Genomic DNA, 17,273 nt, shown 5'->3' on the forward strand with positions numbered 1-17,273 from the left:
AGTTTGAGGTCAGCCTGAGCAAAAAGTTAGCAAGACCCTATCTCAAAAACAAGCTGGAGCTGGCTGGAGATGTAGCTCAAGTGGTAGAGTGCTTGCCTAGCACTGAGTTCAAACCACAGTACTGTAAAAAAGCAAAACAAAAGAAATAATCCAACAACAACAACAAACCAAAAACCAAGCTGGAGGTGGTAGTACACACCTGCATACTTGGGAGGGATAAATAGGAGGCCAGCACAAACAAAAGTGTGGCAGACCCTATCTGAAAAAAATAACAGCAAAAGGACTGAGTGCATGGCTCAAGTGGTACTGGGTTCAATCTGCAATATCGCCAAAAAAAAAAAAAAAACCAATAATTTTAAGGGGAAAATACATCCAATAGACCCTTGCCATCTGTGGGTACATGGTTCTATGGCAACTGCCACTCAGTGAATGCTTAGGATGCATGGAGTTCAGTACTGTACCATAAATTCTTAATTCATTTTTCCTATATCACTACCCATCTTCCACTAATGACGTGCTACCTTTCAACAAATCTAAAATTTTCACTTTATCATTTAAGCACATTAACTTTTACCTTGGTTTTTAGGCACCATTTTTGGGAGGCAAACATGCAGCAGACACACAATGGTTTAAAAACAACTGGCAATAACAGAACTGACTGAGAGTGTCTCAACTGAGCTGCGTAATATGTGTGCAGAAATTTAAAATTTTTGTTTTTGAAACTAACTTCCTCCCTCCCTTCCTTCCTTCCTTATTTTTGACTGTGCTTGACCAAACCCATGTGTAATAAATCTGTAAATAATGTGGTTTTACTGTATTTATCACTCAAATCAGATCTTTTTCTTGGATTTGTTAAACATTGATGGCTACATATTCTCCCTGTAACCTACCTCCACTCCTTCAAAAAAAGTTTACTGCTCTGAATAGTAAAGATATTTTTCTCTTTACTTCCCTCATCTATGAAATTTGGATTATATGACCTCAAAGATCTTTCTTCACAAAAATTCTACCATCTATGACTATAATGTCCAGAGCTACTGCGGAATTTTTTAACGTGAATGCTCCTTCAGACTCCAAATTGGTACTATAGAGTTTCTTAACAGTAACTAAATATTAAAAAAAAAAAAAACATTGAACTCACCAGATCACATTGGTGAACAGGCACAACAGAGGTTCCACTCATCTCCCAAAAGCTATTAAATTGAAGATTGTTTTAACTCACTTGGATTTCTATAGAGTAATTTCAAAAGCAGTGTATTACCTAATTTCTATACTTTACTCAGTGGAGAAGGATCAAAGCTAATACAGAATGTGGTAGCTATTGACATAATTAATATAGCATATTTTAATAGGTCAAAATTACAAAAACTAGAGAACAGACTGTATAGGTTTTCACTGAATTTACCAGATAAAGTTTTAAATTTTATTTAACTTATATACTTTATTATATATTTATATATTTTAATGCTTCACTATAATAATAATCATACTACAGCAAATTCAGAATCCTGGCAAAATTACCAAAATCATAGTTACCATCCACTCTCCCTTCCTTCCCCACTTACGTATTTGTTAAAATCACATTTTGGTATAAATAACAAATGACTTTTTGCCTTTATTTACTTGTTTTTGGTGGTACTGAGGTTTGAACTTACGTGCTTGTTAGGCAAGTACTCTACTGCGTAAGCCATGCCTCTAACCCCTATTGCTGCGGTTATTTTGGAGATAGGGTCTTGCTTTTTATCCAGGCTATCCTGGATGGCAATCCTCCTATTTTAAGCTTCTTGGTGTCACTGGGATAACTAGTGCATGCCCCAGCTTTTTTCCCTTGAGATGAGACCTCATGAACTTTTTTGTCCTGGCTGGCCTGGAATCATGATCTTCCTGATCTAAGCCTCCCAAATGCCTAGGATTATAGGTGTGAACCACAAGCATCTGGCTTTTGCCTGTATTTCTGCTGGTACAGTTTTAATCTCATGGATTTCAACTTGTTTTGAAAGCTAAAATCTACAGTATCCAGACTTTATACAGGCACAGAATTGGCTTTAACTCACATTCTTTTACTGTAAGAATGCTACAGATACATGCACCTCACTCAAGGATGGTCCTGTTTTAGAAAGGAGAAAGAAATATATAGGTTGGAGTAGATAAGAATCGTAGTAATCTTTTTCTTCTACAAAAGGAAACATATAGAATGGAGAAACATCAATAGTATGTTGAGCACTAGTAGAAGTAAGTATTCTAAAATATCCTCATATAACTGAAGAAATTGGAGAGCAATCTAAATATTGAAAATGATGGGATGCATAAATACATTTTGGTATTTTCATGTTAGAATGATACACAGACATTAAAAATGTTTTCAGAAATATTCAGTAACATGAGAAACTACTGAATAAGAAAATTAGCATTGGACTGGTGGCATGGCTCAAGTGGCCCTGAGCTCAAACCCCGGTAGAGCAAAAAATAAATAAAAATAAAACCAGAATATAAAACTATATACAATCATATGGCATATAATGACATTCTGGTCAATGGTGGAACTCCTATGTATTGTAGTCCCATGAAATTCTATTGCCTAATGACTTTGTACCCCTGTTGCTAAGTGATGCAGGACCTATATATAGTATTTCATGACTAGTTTAAATGCATAAAGGAATATAAAAGTGTCAACATGTGCTTTTCTCTGGTGGTGTGACAATACTTTTCTGTGGCTTCCAGTATTTAACACATTTTGTTTTCCAATTTTGAAACATTATTTTGAAAGAAAATAGTGTCCATGTATGTAGATGAAATATGAAATCTGTATACAAATATACATTATTTCAGTATATCAAAATGAGATTAAATATACTGAGTTTGGCAGTTTTCAGAATGGCACTATGACAATACTTTCCTTGATCTTCACTTTATATTGAGGTTTTCATAGCTGTGAATAGGTTGCAGAAAGGCAAATGTTTTCAGAATTTCTAAAAGGGTACGTATTGTCTGAAAAAGAATAGAAGCTTCTCTCAATTTTCACACCTCGAGTTTTAATACAACCTGTAATTTTACTCATGCTAAATGGATGCATCAGTTTTTCAAGCTACAGAATAGGACTCAGGATTAATTAATTATGGTTCAAAGAATGACTAAATCAAGACAGTTGAATATATGTTCAGACCACTTGTATATATGCTTACATATAAATTAAAACAAACACACTCAAAGGAATTCCTGAATCAGGCTAAGAAATATGTTATTCATACTCCTGTTTTCAAATTTCCAAATACTGTGGATTATACTCCCTTCCCAAGCCATCGCCTCTAATCCTGCATTTCTGCTTATTATACCTACATTTTTCTGGGTGCTTAAGTTGTGTGATACTTCCCTTGGAGACTAGCCAAGAGACTCAAACTTGGGCTAAAAAAAATTAGGTTATATTCTGCCTATTTCTCCCAATTAAACTGTGACATACTACAAAATTCCAAGATAAATAATTTCCCCAGTTATGTGTTTTATGTGTCAGGTAAAAAGGTTGTGCAGCTTAAAGAAAGTTTGAAAGAAAAGTAACCACTAGCACATTAAAAGGTGATGGGTACAGACTTGGGGGATGAGGCAGATGCAGGTTCAGGTTCTGACACAGGTGGAGAAGAAATGGCATGAGGACAAGGTCTGAGACACTGAAAAGAGTAAGATTAATTCAGGAATGTACCTGATTGACAGAAATTAAGGATTTTAAAAGAAAAATATTTTCTTTTTACCTTTTAGTTTTTTATATTTTGAGATAGGTCTCACTATGTAGCTCAGGCTAGGCTCAAACTTGTGATCTCCTGCCTCAGCCTGCAGAGAATGAACTTTTAAGGACAGATGCATAGATTGTGAGTTTTAAAGTTGTAAGGGATTTTAGAGATCATTTAGTTAAAATCCATCATTTTGCAAAGGGAACTGGCATCCTGGAAAGTTAAATTTTTCACATAAGGTCTCAATCCCAGCATTGCCACTTGTGTTAACCAGGTTTCCTTATTCCCAAAATTTGACCCATTTTACAATAGGTTACACCTGAGGTTGGTGGAGAGTTTTTAACTTTGTCCTGCTTTTCTTTCTTTCTTTTTTTTTTTTTTTGGAGGAGGCACTGCACTAGGCACAACAGAGTCTTAAAGATCAGTCATAAAAGATTTGTGGAGATCATCTATATTTCCTAAAACTTCTGAATCTTTATATTTTTCTTAGGGCAACTTAAACAATTCTTAGGGGAGAACTCAAATTATTTCTTAGTCTCATTTAATTAACACTAATGAATGGAATTGACTAGATTACAATATGTAACTATTTTGTTTTATTTACTTGCTTTTGCCAGACTTTGCCATGAATTAGTGGTACACATGTGAGATGAAACTGATGGTGACTTGGGAAGCAAAACTGCTGGATGAGCATTTTTGGGAATAGAATAGAATAGAATACCTTGAAAAACAGAAGCATTAAGTAGCAATAAGAATACATTTAAACTTACATTCTCAAAATAAGGGTAACTTTTTTGATTGTTCTTTTTTGGGGGGGGGTGTCTAAAGAATACTGACACTGCACAAATTTGCTCATAGTCCCTTGTCACTCAGCCAGCCAACTGGCCCAGGAGATTTTTTGTGGTATTGGGGTTTGAACTCAGGGCCTACACCTTGACCCACTCCATCAGTCTTTTTTGTAAAAGTGTTTTTTCAAGATAGGGTCTTGTGAACTATTTGCTGAATCTGGCTTTGAACTGCTGATCCTCCTGATCTCTGCTTCCTGAGTAGCTAGGATTACAGGCGTGAGCCATCAGTGTCCAGAGTGTTCATTTTGTTTTTGAAGACTTGGTTTCTCTATATAGCCCAGACTGGCCTCGAACTTTTGGCTCTCCTGTCTCATCCTCCTGCATGCTAGGATTACTGATATTATCATCACACTTCCCTTATAGGTAACTTTTGAACCTGACCAAAAAAGTAAGTAATATCTTGAAGAGCGGATTTTTCCTTGTAGGTTTAAATATTAACAAAAGAGATCTGGGAATATAGCTCAGTGGTACAGCTCTTGACTAGCATGCACATAAATTTTTATCCTTAGATTTTTTTTTCAATATAGAAGTATGTAGAGAAGTAAAAGATTTTTCCAACAGCAGAAATTTTACCAAGTGAGGAGGCTTAAAAATGTAGCTCTGTTAGCATGTTTCTAGGAATGTACTCTAATTGAGGAAATAATCTGAAATTCTAAAACAGACTTATAGATAAAAAAAGTATATATTAATAAAATAAATATAATATTTCTTACAAATATTATTCATAAGAAAATAAGGAAAATAATCACTTAGGAAAATAGTACTCCATACAGGAAGCACTATGCAGCCATTGAAAATGGTTTTGAATAGACTGTGTAAAAAAAGCTTCTACAAGCAAACAGTTTAAATTTCATCAGCTTAAATAACTGCATGGGAGTATGTTGACTGTCATTAGTCAACTGCCTTTAAATAAAGGAATATTGGTTATTTTTTCTTGCTACTCTTTAAAATACATTTTTCTGCAACCATATTTTCATTTTTTTAGTTACTGTGTTCTGGTTTTATAATTATTAAAAGAAACCTATAGGTGGGTTTTGGTGGCTCACACCTGTAATCCTAGCTACTCGGGAGGCTGAAACCAGAAGGATTGTGGTTCAAGGCCAGCCTGGGAAAATAGTTCATCAGACCCCCATCACCAAAATAACCAGAGCAAAATGGACTGAATGAAGTGTGGCTCAAGCAGTAGTGTGCTTGCTTTGCAAGGGAGAAACCCTGAGTTCAACCCCAGTCCCACCAAGAAACAAAGAAAAATCTATTATATGTTTTGGTATCATTACAGGGAAATATTACACATATACAGGTGTACAAACATTGTTAAAGAGAGAAAAGTTTGATATTACTTAAACCAAATAATGGAATCCCAAGAAAAAAAAAAAGACACAATCCTATAACTTGTAAAATTATAATGGCCTAATACAATTTACTAAGTATTTTAACATTGCAGGCTTTCAGTGTATTAGTTGATGCTGGTGAATCAAACTTACCTTGAATCTGTCAGTTAGCATTCTCCCACCAAGAGATTAATGATAGAGTATATGAAAAAAGCTGTCCCCTTAGTTTGTGTGGTGCACTTCTGCAAACTAGTATTTTTGTACTTCAAAAAGTATAGTACCGCAAGTGTTAACTTTCTATAAACACACGAGAGAAAAATTTGTCCTTACCTTTTTAATTTGGGCCAGCTGTAACTTTCAGGTAAAATTCTGTGATTTGACATCACCGGTAAAAAAGGTTTTTTTTTTGTTTTTTTGCAGAAAAACTGGTAGTAACACTTACCTTATAGGACTGTTGTAAGTTTTAGAGATGTACGTAAACTGCCTAGCATAGTTTCTGGTTCATAGGCATTTAGTAAATGGTAGCCATTATAACAATATATACCATTACTATGACTTATCTGTTATACTCCTTTACAGAAAGTAGACTGAAAAAATCTGAAGTATAGTCCATTTCAAAACATAATCCTAGACTTCCAAATAAAGGTATAAAGGCAAATCACAAAATTTCTCTGCCCAGATACCACACAGAATGGGAAAAATAAACAGTAAAAACTTCTTTAAATACATTAGAAACAGCCAGGAACAAAAATGTCTACACCCTAAGGGACCAGAGGCCAAAATACTACTACTATTTCTTGAACATCAAGAAAAGAAATGACATAGCTAGAAATCAAATTCTCACCAAAATAAGACTGGCAATCCCACGACAAATCCCTAATTAGTTCATTATTCTATTTGCCAAGATGATTGTGTCCCATCTTTTCTCTCCTAAATCTCCTACACATCTGCTCACTCCTCACATCAAACTCATTTCATTGATAAGTAGAAGTTGCTACGTGAAGCTCATCTTCCCACATCAAATCTACCAGCCTGTCTTCATCTATATTCAGCATACTTTCTCTTCCTGTTACAAAGTATTAGCTGTCTTTACCTTTCCTTATCTATGGCAAGCCTTTCTACTTGTGCCCTGGGTCCCACCTGTTCTTGCATAGTCAAAGATTAAGCTCCTGTGATTATCCCCTCTGTTTCCTGCATACTCAGTTTTCCCTTTATCTCACACTAGACCCTATATCCCCCCTCCACTCAGAGTGAACAGGAGCCGGTCATAAACCACAGCTCTTTAGGGATTGCTTAGCAGTATTGTTGTCTCCACTTCCTTACTTTATACTCCCTCCTCACTCCTTTCCGATCAGTATTATTGTCTCTACAGCACCATCTAAATTGCTCTGAGATTGCCACCCACCTCCCTACCAGGCCACTTTCCTCTCCCCAAATGTTTGGGAGCCCCAGGCATATTCCTTATTCTCTTTTTCTTGTCCATCAGCATTCATTCCCCAACGCCCACTCCAGGTCCTCTCATCCAGTCTCTGTGTTTTAAATAATGTCTTATGTTCTTTAGGACTCCAAAAATTTGTATTCTATCCCTGATACCTCTGCTGAGCTCTGGGCTCATATCCAACTGCTTGCCCAGCAACTCCACTTAGATCTCTAATAAAGACCCTTTAACACATTTAAAACAAATCTTTTGAGTTGCTTCTCATCCTCAGTTTGTATCTTCCTAAGTCTTCACTCATGTTAACAAGTGCTATAATTTTCATCCGGTTGCTCATATTCCTAGAGCTCTAGCCTCATTTCTCTTTGTGTCAGTTACTAAACTGTCACCTCTCAGCAATAAACCTTTCCAAACTCTTGTTTTTGTATTGCTGGGATTGGTACTCTGTAAACCGTATTTTTACTTTGCCAGCAGAATTCCTGCTATATTCCATCAATAAAGAATAAAAGGAGAGACAAGACAAAGTCAAGGAGAGGAGAAAGAACTTGTTCCTTATTGGCCTTCTGTACCTGCCAGCATTGCTCCACTTACAGATCCCGTGCCCTGACAGTGGTAGTTACCTCCAAATTTCAACGGTTTTCCTGTCTCCTAGAACAGCTCCAACATACCCTCTCAAGGTATCATAGCAAATGGGCAGCACCTCCTCCATTGAGGGACTAGCTCTGCTGAGTCCCTCCTCCCAACTTTAGGGTGATCTTTACATGTTGACCCAATGGCAGGGGCATAACTGGTTCTGGAACTTACCGTTATCTTGATACTATCATTTTGCTTTTTCAGTCTACACCACCTGTTTGACCAATTTTTCCTATTCAGTGATTGCTCTTAAAATACTCAGCAGCAGTCAGTGTCTCCAAAATATAAATCCATCTGTATGCTCCTCACACTTAGAACAAAATTCAAACTCCTTACTAGGGCCCACAATTCCTTTTGTGATCCAGTCTATGCAATCTAGTCCAGTCTCCTACCTCTTCCCTGTAACACTGCCTTGCACACACTGCTTCCCCATAGAACCTTTGTGTGTGCTTTTCTCTGTGTCTGGGTTGCCCAGGTCTTTGCCTTGCTCACTACCTCACTTCATTCAAGTCTCTTCTCAAATGTCAATTTAGAGAGGCGTGTTCTAACAACTATCTAAAATGAACCCTCCTTTCTCCCCCTCTAATTCCTTGTCTGAGGTTTTTCTTTCTGATTATTACCCAGAATTTCAAGTTCATTTGTTCCTCCCCCATCCTCCGCTAAAATGTAAACTTGATAAAGGCAGAGATGTGATTGCATTTACCACTAAATACTGATAATATATATACTGGCATATATAGTAGGTAGTCAATAAATTTCAGTTAACAAATGAATTTAATAAATGGCAATAACTACAGAAGAAAAATAGACTAAAATAGACTACAGTAATTGCAAAGAAGTAAATACAAAAGTGAGGCAAACATGACATAATGCAGGCTGATTCATCTGAGTACATAAATGTAACAAATGAATCAGAAAAACACTTAAAGATGTAATAGTAGATAATTTCTACAAAGTAATGGAGTAACAATCTGAAGAATAAAATGTTCAAGAAAAATGGGCATATAGTATTCAACACAGAGGCATATCCTGGTGAAGCTATTGATCATAAAGAATGAAGGAAAAAATTTTCAGATTTCCACACAGAAAATGAGATCACTTATAAGGAGGAGGAATGCTGGTCTTACCCTTCCTCTAAGCAATAGTCACTAGACTACAACAACAAAATATCTGCACAGTTGTAAGGCAAAGGCAGCATGACCCTAAACTATTGCAGCTATCTTACTTCAATTAAAGAATTAATGAAAAATATAGCATCTGTGAGTCCATGTTGGGAGAAAACTACTTAGTGAAGAGCAGAGATGAAGTGATGAATATTATAATTACTAAGTAGGGTATGAAGAATCAGGGCATATGTGAGCACTGGATTTCTTAGATACACATCAAGACCAAATAACTAATGAAATAAGGATTACGGAACAGAAATAAAATGTGTAACATTGTAAAAAATAATGCTATAAGCAATAAAAACACATTTTCATAGCAGAGTCCCTTGGTATTTCTAAACTTGAAACACAAATAATAGTCTCCAAAGTCTTAACTTTTTAAAACTTTCAGTAGTTTAGTAACTAAGGTCACTTGTGGCAAAGAAACATCTTCCTCAATGTTCAGCAATTCCTTCAGAATCTCTTACTTCCACGAAATTCCACCTGATAGTTTTTGCTCATATATTCACAGTAAGAGCTTTACTACCTCAAAGACTTGCCATTCTTTGTCTTGATACTGAACATAAAGCTTTGCCAAGATGTTGAAGAAATATACTGTTACTGACTTTGGTAATATTTCTATTAAAATAAATTATATTTTGAACTCAGAAAGAAAAATAACAAAGGATCTGAATTCTTATACTTAATAAAAAGAGTAGTGTGAGGCCCTGTATTCAATACCCAGTACTTCAAAAAAAGAAAAACAAAAAGAAAAAAGACCGTGTTTAGTTCTTAATGTGTCAGTTAACAGTGAATTATTACTATTAACTAGCAATATATTTTCCTTATTGAGCTTATTTCTCAATGTGCCTGTCTCACTATAGCACTTTCCAAAAAAGTGCTATTATAAACATTCTTAGTTTATAATGTTTTAAAGAGCAAAACATTCACTAGATAACTAGTTTGAAATAGTTTCCTCAACCCTTCCTTCATGTGAAATGTTTAGAGGCAGACTGGCCCAATTCCAATTTTCTTTCATGTTATCATTTGTGTGAAGTCATTCTATAGATAGGGTAATGAGCATTTTGGCTGATGGAAAAACATCAGTGGTAAAACTACATGGCACAGTTTGGCTGGGCTGTCCCTCCTTCAGGATTGCATTACGTAATTTCAAAGTGTTTACTTAAGTTCCTTTGGGCTGCCTCCATGGTAGCTGTGAAGTCACAGAGAAGTGAACAGTTTGGGAGTGATAACAAAGTGTATTTGTTTAACATGAATGCTGTGTTCATTTTTAAAAATAAATCTTTGCTATGTAAGAAACTAAAAGTTATATAGTTCATTTTTCTTAAAGCTACATCAAAAAATCGGTAGGCAACACATGGAAAAAAATAAAGCGTTCATAAATGTATTTTTACTGTCATTATCTGGATGTACTTATTTAAAAGCCTGTATAGTATGTTTTTCAGTGTGATTTTGACTCATCATAAATATATAAAATTACCAAAAAACAACCTTTAAGAGAGTATGAATTATTAAAATGGCCAAAGCACTATATCTAAATTATAAAGGAGGCACATATAGTGTAAGACAACATCAAAGCTGTATAAATTAATATCTATTTAAGGAGAAATTTAAAAGATACTAGGTTATAAGAAACGATTATTTAACTTTGATTATTCAAAGAAAAGTAACTTTTACCAACAAAATAACTATTTGTGCTGGTTTTAAGGAAAAATAGTTCAGTATGCTCTATAAAAGTGGGAGAAGTGTCAATTTTTTTGTTGTAATAATCAAGTGTTAAATCACCTTCAAGAAAACATACAAATTCTTAAAATAGTTAAAACTTCAACTGTCCCTTTAGAATTACTTAAATTGATAAATAAATCTACATGAAGTTAATATCCAAACATCTTAAAACATAAAATTGTTTTATAAGAGTCATTGTGAATTACATGTTATTATAAATTACTTATTGGAACAATCTATGGTATTTTGCTTTTTAACTTTAAGAAGTAAGGACATTATGCCACTGATGGCTTTGCCAATGATCCAGTGAGATCCAAAGTTGGGACAATTCTAAGGGGAGAAAAGTTTTAGGACCCGATTACCGTCCTAGAGGTTTAGCAACTGTGGAGGGAGAGGCATATGTATAAGGCCAGACCTGGAGAGAATGAATGGTAATGAGGGAAAGGAAAATGAGAGGAGACTATGAAACAAACTACCTGTTCAAACTGGCTCAGAATTAGCTCTGCTGGAACATTTAAATATTTGGGCTTTATATTTAATTCTCATATTGGAAAGAGGATATTTATTTGGTTTCTTATGTTTAAACATTTTAATATACAAAGCTGGGTGCCAGTCCCTCCTGCCTGTAATCCTAGCTACTTGGAGACTGAACTTAGGAGGACTGTGGTTTGAGGCCAGTCTGAGCAAATAGTTTGTGAGACCCCATCTCTAAAACAACCAGAGCAAAATGAACTCAAAGTGTGGCTCAAGAGATAGTGCAAAGTCCTGGGTTCAGACTCTAGTACCACTCCCAAAAATTATTATACTATTGTATGTTTATAAATCTATTTATCTGAAGTTATTATGTGTGATTTTAAGCATGTTGCAAAATCTTTGACACTCCACCCCCCCTCCACACACACACAGAGGTAGAGGCTGATTCCCATCTCTAGAATATGTGGCCTTAGTGAAATCTGTTTCTAACAAATAGAATATGATGATATGCTGCATGACCTCTAAGACTAGGTCATAGAAAGTGTTACTGCTTCCACCTGGCTGGCAGTCTTGGGACCCATGGAACACAGCCACCCTGTTGTGAGGAAGCCCAGACCACATACCGAGGAATGTGTAGGTGTTCTGGCTGATAGCCCAGTTAAGGTCCCAGCCATCAGTCAGTATTAATCACTAGACAAGCAAATTGGACAAGCCTTCAGATGATGCCAGACCCCAGCCTCCAGCTGCTCCAGCTGAGGCAAAAGAGATTAGAAACAAATTGTCCCTGCTGAGCCCTATCCTCATTGCATATTCATGAGCAAAGTAATGTTGTTTTAAACCATTAAATTTTGGAGTGGTTTGCTGTGTCCTTGAGTCCCTGCTTCCAATAAATCTCTAGCTCAGGTTAGTTTAACAGGCAGGAAAGAGCTGAAAGAAGCAAAAGAATACCCTTTTCCTTGTTTCCTTGCCCAGACTGACATTTTAGCAGCTGTAGTACTAATTATCAGTGATTTAAGTGTGGTTTTTGAAGGGCCACAGGAGAAAAATTAAAAAACACAGTCATAGGGATCCAGTCTATCATAACTTCCTTGAAGGCCTAGAGATGAGCAGGGGAAAGAGAAAGTGTGAATCCCTCCATTCATTCCTCCTTTTCTTCTACTAGTTTCAAAAAGGAGGAAAAGGCAGGATTTAATTCTTTCCTGCCCTCATCATTCTTCTAATCCTAATCTATGGCAAAGTAATTGTGCTTTCTTTTTCACTAAAAGAGCACACAGCCTTTTCCAATCTTACTTACAAAGGGACCCAAAGCAGCACTTTTCATTACCAAGGAAGCAGGATTTACTCATCAGAGTTCGTAGCTAAGGACACCACTGTGCTTTTAATCAAGAACCTTTCACTGTCCTTCTTCAAAGGTTTCTTCTGCCCTCCCTCTTTCCCTAAATGTGACTGCTTCCCAGTCTTCCCTTCTCACATTATACCTTTCTGGTCCATCCTAGCCTCTCCCAAGGCTTTAGCTACCACTTGTATTTTAATGTCTCCAGAGCCAGGCTTTACTTCCAACCCTCCTGGGATAGTGCTCTGATACCTTAAATTCTAGAGACAAAACAAGCGGTTCTTCTCCTGGCCCTTAATCCACACAGCAAATCAGACTCATACAGCTGTGGTTCTAGTTGATTCTTACTTAGATCACAGGACCCTAATCAATGCGCTCATCAAAATGCACACCTGATAAGAGTCATTTCCATTAAAAATCCTCTCATGATTCTCCCTTTCCTATAGGTTTTAATGCTGAGGTACAACATGAACTGACTCACAGAGTAACCTCCCTGAAACTGTATGCAAATTTTTAGTATAGGTCTTTGTAGGAGAGACCATTGCTTTTGTTTTTTATTTTTTTTAAACTCCAAAAGGGTATGGTGTTCCCCTTGTCTTCCCCCCTCAAAAAAAAAAAAAGGTTAAAGACTTATAGGTCTCAGGCTAAAGTATAAATTCCCAGCAAGAGAAACGAAGCCTTGCTCTATCTAGTCCTCTCTCCAGTTTCCTTCTTATCTTTCTTCATGCTCCTCACCATCCACCCACACTTACCTAGCTGACAGGCTCTCCTACTTTCTGTTGTGCTTGCTCTCCTCTGGATGATGCCCATCCCTTTCTTCTTGGGGGACTAACTTCGGCCATCAAGGAAACCATCTTCTTTCAAGAAACCTCACTTCACACTACCGACAGAAAAACTGTTCAGGCTAAGCAAGCTGGGTGTAAACCCCTTACAGGCAGCCTTGCAATCGCTCTGTCTTTTATCTACATCCTGGATTTCCAAACTGACGTGGAGTGGGGAGAGGAAAAAAATAATTAAAACAATAAAGGCAAAACAAACAAATACTTAAGTATGCAGCATTTATACATTGGTGAAGAACAGCAGGCTGTAATAGCCATCTTTTTGTAGTGCTTTCTTGGAAAAAATTGTGTGGCAAACACGTAATTTTAATTCCGCCAGATTTTTGATCATAAATGCCACACACACTTTCCTATTACAGAATATTGCGTAGACACTTTCAGTGTCATTCAGTTTTCCTTTGTTTTATGCCCTGCCACCACATGGGTGTTATGTGTCTTAACAAGTCCTGTAAATAATAAACACTGGTCTTGATCTTCTGCACTCTACTAGGAGGACACGAATTAACGTTCTCGGTTTAGGAACCAACATCCAAAAAGAGCTTTTGGTCACGACGTGTCCAATTCCCCATCTACTCTGCAAAATGTTCCAACTTTTTAAGATAAATTGTGTCCTAAACTGTACGTGAGACCTGCTGTCTTACAGCACTGGCTGTAAAAGCCAATTTTTTTTTTCTTCCAGAAGTTGTTTTAACTGTTGCCTACTCATGGAGCTTTTTGCTGAACTCGGCGGGCGGACGGATCCCAACGAAGCGTATTTCCCTGTTCTTAACGCATCTACCTATAAATAGCGCTCACCGCGCTGAGTCACCAAAACCCCAAATAGCTCATTAACTACTGCTGGAATCGCGTCCCTCGGAACGGTGACAGACTCTGACCACACAACCACCACGCTGGGCCGTGGACCGCTCCACTGAGCTCGTCCCTAAACCACTCGGCGCCCTGGGACACGGGCGAGGCCGCCGCTTCCCCGCCAGCAGACCAGCGCGTCAGATCTCACGCTAGCGGACGGCGCTGTCCAGACGCAGGACCCGGCACGCGGGAGGACTTGGCCTTGACTGCTCCGAGTCCGCCCCCGCCCCCTTTGGAGCGGGGAGCCGCGGGGGGCCGCCACCAGCCTCCGCCCTACGCCGGCCGCTCACACAATATAGGGCGTCAGGAGGGGGCGGCCGCGGCTTACGCTGTAGTTCCAGGCCTGGGACTTTGAGCGGCTGGGGAAACAACCAGGGAGTAGGACCATAAGAAAACACCTTCTCTACTCTGCCCACTCCCCACACAGAGCAACCGTTGCAGCGCTGGTTCTAAGGGCTAGGGGAGCAGCCCTAAGGGAGAGAACGGAAGTGCCACCCCCTGCAGTCAGGAATAGTGACGTCACCCCTACCGCCAGCCTGTAGCGGGGGCGTCTGCCCGTCACGTGACCACAGTCCCCCTTACCCCGCCGAATCCCGCGCGCGCGCTCCCTCCCCCACCCCTGGCTCCCACCTCTCCCCCGCCTCCTCTCCCCAACTTTCGCCCTCCCCTCTCCCGCACCGCTGTCAACAGCGCCAGCTCCGCCCCCTCCCCCGCGCCCCGAGTAACCGCCACGGCGGCGCAGCGGGCGCTGGTGCTCAGGTCCCTAAGCCCAGCGTGCCCCCCAGTCCCACCCTGCCCCCCAACTCCTGGCACACTGGTGCGTGGGCACTGGAACCAGGGGGCGCGACGCGCGCGGCTATAGCGCTTTTCTGCTTAGTCCTTCCCACAGCAACCGGAGGACCAGGCGAACACGCCGGGTCCGACCTCGGGGAAAGCGAGGCGCGCGCAGCTGCCTTGGGGCCCTGATATGTAGTCACGGGGGGTCGGCCTCCGAGGGGAGGTAGCCTGGGACGCGCCCTCGACCCTCACCCTGAGGCCCGCGCTTCGGCTCTCTGCGCCGCCTGGGCGGCGCACGCCAGTCTCCGGCGCGGGCACAAGCCCTACGAGGGACCAGGCGTGGGTCGCCTTCTTGAACCCCCTCGACTACCCCCGCAACGGACAGCTGGGGATGCAGATTTGGTGGCTGTCGCTGTTGCGCCTCGTTCTATTTTTTTTTTTCCCCCTCAGTTCCCTTCTAAAAGTGGAGGCTTGGGGGGAGGGAAAAGAAACCCCAGTGTTGAAAGGGGCGGTACGCACTGACCTGTCAACGGCGGAGGAAGACCCCCGGTTGGGGCGACCTCTCGAGCCCGTGCAAGGTTGGGCGCCCAGGGCTCGCACGGAGCGGAGCGGCGCGGCGCGGCGGCAACTGATCAGCCAGGTGTTCCCCCCCTCGGCTGGGCCCGCGCCGCCGCGCCCGCCCCCTCCCCTGGCGCCGCGCTCCCCGCCCCATCGCCGGGGACCAGGGAACCCCCCAGCTCGATTTTTTGTGCAGTTTCAGCAAAGCTCCGAGGAAGTTGGTCCTTTTGTTCCACTATTTATAGATTGCGTCAACATTGCGAAAAGGAGAAGGCGGAGCGGTGGCCCCTCCCCCTCCCCCCGCCGGCTCCTGGGAGAGAAAAGCCCCAGCACACGACCTAAGTACACAACGCGCCAGCCGCCCGCCCCCGGCCTCCAGCTCGCCGTTTCCCCCTCCTCCCAGCCTGGGTTGAGCGCAGGCAACCCCGTCACGTGCTCGCCCGGGAAAACCAGCTCCCCCGGGCTCGTGCCGCCCGCGGAGCTCCGTGGCAGCAGCCTCGCCCAGCTCGCGGCTCGGGTCGCGGCCCAGGTGTCGCGCACAGCGTGGGCATCCACGCCCTCGCCACCCCGCGGGGATTCCCGGCTCCGCGGCTCGTGGGAGTGCTCTCGAGCGTCCCGCGCGCGCTTCCGCCCCTCCTCCCGCTCCGGGAGCGCCACCGCCCTTCTCGCAGAGTGCGCGCGCGTTCGGGCCTCGCCTTGGAGCCCGGGGCCTGAATGCGTCCCCATGCCCCTTGCGCGACTGCTCCCACAGGCGCTGGGGGTGCTAAGCCCCTCTCTCCGCACTATTGGGGGAGAGGCGTGAAGGCTGTGGGGGGCTGACTCGCGGCAGCTCCTGGGCGGGAGCGCGGGAAGCGCGGGGCGGACGTTCGGAGTCGCTCTCCCTCCGCAGGTGCAGCGAGGCGTTGCGCGAGCTCAAGTCCCCCTTTCCTGGCTGGTTATGAACCGCGGAGTTTGCAGATCCGACCTTTTGGCAGGGGAAATATAGTTTTTGAGGAGTTGCTGTTTTGTCACAGGAGTTACTGTATCAAAAGCATTCACACTTTCCTTTAAAACCTGGTAACGAAATGACAGGCCCTGCCATACCCCCGAAGTGAAACTGACCTCCCTGCTGGTCGAAAGCCTCTGTTTCTGAGCTCGGTGTAGACTAGAAGGGCGGTAAACACGAGAGGAAGGCCTCACAACGAAATCAATACAAGTGGCTAGTTTGAGTGGAATTTACCTTCGCAGCTCCCGGCCCTTTCCCTAAGTAATTTATTTAACTTTCCAGGATCGGAATAATTTAACCCACCAGATCAGTGGTGGAGGAAAGCCTGGCTGAGGTGGGACGAGTGCAGGAAATCGCGTCGGACCTTTCCGGGCAGCTGGACTGTGATAAACAGTCTGGAAGGGTGTTGTTATTTTTTAAAGGGATTCAGGAAAACTGTTGCTGCTCACTCATCCTTCTTCGGGCCCAGTGCAGGGCGAGGGTTGGGGGACTCTGCAAGAGCCCGTGCACCCCAGGTTGGGCTTCCTGGTTGAGTTCTGGGCTCGTCCAAACCTGGGAGCGCGAGCCAGAGGGGTGGCAACAAGCTTGCCTCTGTTGG

At 41.4% G+C, this 17,273-nt stretch overlaps 1 protein-coding gene across 2 annotated transcripts in view; it reads right to left on the reverse strand.

Annotated features, from left to right (window-relative positions):
- Positions 1-15,802, reverse strand: part of Spryd7 (SPRY domain containing 7) — a 173,073-nt gene extending 157,271 nt beyond the window's left edge. For both annotated transcript variants that reach the window (XM_074043443.1, XM_074043441.1), the window contains exon 1: positions 15,656-15,802. The gene's annotated coding sequence lies outside the window, so the exon portion shown is untranslated. The remainder of the gene's footprint in view (positions 1-15,655) is intronic.
- Between the last annotated feature and the right edge of the window lie 1,471 nt (positions 15,803-17,273).

Source organism: Castor canadensis, chromosome 10 (assembly GCF_047511655.1).
Source record: "Castor canadensis chromosome 10, mCasCan1.hap1v2, whole genome shotgun sequence".
Taxonomy (NCBI): Eukaryota; Metazoa; Chordata; class Mammalia; order Rodentia; family Castoridae; genus Castor; species Castor canadensis.